Raw genomic sequence first — 4,209 nt, forward strand, 5'->3', positions numbered from 1 at the left:
AGAATATGTACCCAAGAGGCCACAAGGATTCCACGGAGGGGCTGGGGAAATCCGACTTTAGAGCTGACCAAGCAGGGAGATGAGACAAACAGCCTTGAATATGTGAGTTTTCTGAGTTTCATTTAAAAAAAAAAAAAAAAAAAAACTATCTGAAGTAAGCTATTGCCTTTTTTTGAAATTGTTAAGTCCTCCCTTTTAAAAACTTATCCTTTATCCTTATCAACAAAACTATAACCAATCTTGAAGTCCCCCGCCTTTTAAAAATTATTTTTTATCCTTCTCAAGAAAATTATAGCCAATCTCTTCTCCCTCAAATGATGGAAATCCCAGACGGTTTATTTTCTTGGAGAGACTCAGGTTGTGATCGTCTTTACCCAAACTCTATAAAAAAGTCTCATTCATCCTCATATTACAGGATATCTGTGCAGGGCATGTGGTGTTTGTTTGTGGAGCAAAGAAGGATAGTTCTGTGACATCAAATCCCTAAGAGCTGGGAGTCACTGAACTAAAATATCCAACTGCTTTAGAGAGAAGGCTGTGCTGAGAGAGCCAGGCACACCCCCACCGTGCCCCCTGTGCACTCAAAATGCCTGTTTGTCATTCTTAGAAATAAGAGCCTTCACGTTCCAAGGTTTCTAAACGGAATCGGAAACTTTCAGCCTCTCGAAGTCAGAAACTTCCCTGCTCTCAAGCTGCTAGGGAAAATGGAGAAGCGAATCAGAGGCGAAGCATTTAAATACCGCAGCAGTCTATCGACCCTAACCGTTCAGTTCCCCAGCCTAAATCATCATGTCTGCACACTCTTACTTTCTGCTGGTGCCTTGAGAATTCAAGCAAGGTGAGGTTATTCTAGTTATGTTTCTCAAAGCCTCAGAGCCACCTATGACAGATTCGGCTGGGCTGCTTGTAACAATGCAGATCCTGGGCCCCAATCAAGACCCTGAGTGGCCCTGAAATGTGCGTTACTGCAAGGACACCACCCCCCCCAAAAGATAGTTCTAAGTATTCTAAAGCTGTAGAACCTGTTCTAGGGCATTGCGTTTACTGGGGAGCATTCTTACCTATGTGGACATATGCCACAAAGCAGGGCATTTTTATATTCCTAAGATAGCTGGTGGAAGCTTCGAAGATTGCTGCTGTCCCCTACTCCCTAGAAGGTTTACACTCCTCCCAAGTTTCCTCTTCCTCCTCTCCTCGTGGTCAGGTTCAAGGTCACGTATCGGCTGCTTGGTGGAATCCAGTGGAACTTCCTTAGCACTGAAACCAACTGACCATGACAAAGGTTGGGCATGAAGGAGACGAGTGTTAGATATCACAGAGAGGACAAACGATACTCAGTGGAGCCTCATTTTACTCAGGGGTGAGGTTATAATGTCAGGGCGTAAGGTGAGCTTTGAGCATAATCAAAATTAACCTTGAACACGTCCGTAGGAGAGTGCCCTATTGGAGACTCACACACCGTACCGTTGCCTGCCCATTAGAGCCAGCATTCCCTCCAGGGCTGGAAGAGATGACATTCCTTGGGCTGAGCGCCAGCTGAGGTAGTTGGCTGTATGTTCACACACTGGAACCAGGCTCCGAGCTCACACAGAAGGAACAGGAGTCACATACCCATCCATGTCCCCATCGTCTATTAAAAATGCTTGTTTGTCATTCCTAGAAATAAGAGCTTTTGTGTTCCAAGGTTTCTATGAAGGAAGAATTTGACCTCTAAAGAAGGTTAAGGGTCCCACAACTGTCTCCCATTGGCAGGCACAGAATTAGCGGATATTAACCCATTCTGCACAGGTAAAGTTTCTGTCTTATAGACGGACTGGTATGAGTCCTTTTCTGGCCTCAAAGTAACCTATAGTTGCTTTAGGATTGAAAGTAAGCACATATAGTCTATGGCCATGCTACCCTGAACAAGCCCAATCCTTTCTGATCTTGGAAGCTAAGCAGCGTCGGGCCTGGTTAGTACTTGGGTGGGAGACCACCTAGGAAGACCAGGTACTGTTGGCATAAAAAATAAAAACAAAAAAATAAGGGATTGTAAATGGACAAGGTCCTGGCAATCTGTGAGGTCAACCAAGGTTTGCCTCAAAAAAAAAAAAAAAAAAAAAAGTAAGCACATATATCAAGGTGGGCAAGAAGTTGGCCTTTTTGCAAAAACATAAAAGCAAATCTATCTTTTTTCCTACGTTATTGGCTGGAGTAAGGCTTTCTCTAGATTATTTTGTGCAGATGTGTCCTCAGAGGATGTCTGTGATTCCCTGATGAAAAATGAGGAACATTACCTATTTGCAGAAGGTCAGAGGGCCTTTCTTTGTTACTTCAGATAAGCTGAGGTAACGACAAGTCACACCTAAGCCATCATCAATGATGGAAATATTTTCGCCTTGAAAAGGATATGAACTGGTGGACGTTGACAAAGAAATCAGAATAAACGTGAACACGATGTTCAACCTCAGCAGTAACCAGGGAAACACAAATGAAAGCGACAATGAAATTCCATATTTTTTTTGTCTGCCGAATAGAAACTATTAAAAAGGTGGCTCATACCAAGGTTTGCGAGAGTGTGAAGAATTGGATGCATCGCTGTTGGTGGAAGAGTAGATTGAGACAGACTCTGGGAGTTCAATTTGGATCCATCTGTTAAACTTTAAAATCTATGTGTCCTCCCATCCAGTGATCCTGCTTCTCAGTATCCACCGCAGATACCGGTGCACAAAAAGGCATGTAAAATTGTTCCTTTCCCTTAGCTACACATGAGAGTAGCCTGGGGAGCTTTAAAAAATATCAGTGCCCAGGGCCCAGCCTGGACCAGTTAAATCAGAACCTCCAGTGATGGGACCAGGCATTGGTAGATTTTAGGGCCCTCCACGTGACCCTAAAGTATAGCCACAGCTGAGAACCAAGGATGTGCAGTGATGTTCATTGCAGCTGTGTTTGAAACAGAGGAAACTCTGAAACCACCTAAACAAACGTCCATCGGTGTGAAAATAGCTACATAACGCGGTGGTTTATTTGCGGGATGGAATATAACACACTGCGCTCCAAACAGGGAACTCTCCCTTACTATGGCTTCCTATGGCTCCCACACGAGCTGGTTGCTGCTTCTCCATCCTCACCTCCCAGGACTCTCCCCTCGCTCCTCCCAGGGACTCTGTCTCCTTTGAGTAACACACTCCTGCCGCAGGGCCTTTGCACTTGCTGGACCCACCACCTTGCATTTTCTTCCTCCTGAAATCCCCATGTCTCATTTCCCTCTCTCCTTCAGATGCTTGCTCGTGTGTTACCTTAGCAGGGAGCCTACTGCTGACCAGCTTTGCTAAAATAACAACAACCACTGCCCACTCTTCTCCCTTCTGTCCCCTAGTACTTACCACTCCCTGAGAAATTATATATGTATTTATTTTAAAAATGTATCTATAACTTTGTTTAATATTTAATTTATATGTAATGTTTATTGTAGATTTTTAGATCCTATTCATTATAAATTATATATTCAGTATAAACTTATACATTTATATACTATGTATTTTAACATATATATAGTATGTTAATATGTCATCATATATATTTTTATGGTCTGCTTCCTCCTATGGGAATGAAAACTCTGAGAACATTTTCATTTCTGTCGCTGCCCATAATAACAGAACATAACACTTTGAGGCGCTTACTTTGAAGCTAGATGACTGAGGTTTCAATTCAGGTTCTACGTCGAAGTAGTTGTGTGCCCTTAGGTGCATCTTTTAGCCAATCTGTGCCTCAGTTCTCCATCTATGAAATGGGGATAAAGCAGTACCTATCTCCCAGGGCTGTGAAGATTAAACTGCATAAAGCACAGTGCCCGGCACATGGTTCTGTGTTATTATCACAGCACTTAGAGCAACGCCTGGCATGTAAATATTTATTGAATAAACGAACAAATAAGTTATACACATAACTCACACAAACAGCATGATCCCATTTATGTAAACACACCCACAAGATGAATTTCTAAGTGCCTATTTATGGATTTAAGTGCAGAGAAAAAAAATGCCTGGAAGAGGTACGCCAAATGCTACTAACCCCTTAAGAAGGAGAACGAAATGCTCATGAAGCATTTTGCGGCATCTGTATCATTTGGTTTTTCCGCATGTACCGCCTTTAAAAGAAAATATGTTTCCAAACACAAGCTGTTTCTCCAAAGTGCTCAGACTCCAAAGGTTGCAGATCTGCTGGTCC

At 42.8% G+C, this 4,209-nt stretch overlaps 1 pseudogene; it reads left to right on the forward strand.

Moving 5' to 3' along the window:
- The first annotated feature begins 1,882 nt into the window (after positions 1-1,882).
- Positions 1,883-2,001, forward strand: LOC111737039 (annotated as a pseudogene).
- The last annotated feature ends 2,208 nt before the right edge of the window (positions 2,002-4,209 follow it).

Source organism: Pteropus vampyrus, unplaced genomic scaffold, assembly GCF_000151845.1.
Source record: "Pteropus vampyrus isolate Shadow unplaced genomic scaffold, Pvam_2.0 Scaffold23, whole genome shotgun sequence".
Taxonomy (NCBI): Eukaryota; Metazoa; Chordata; class Mammalia; order Chiroptera; family Pteropodidae; genus Pteropus; species Pteropus vampyrus.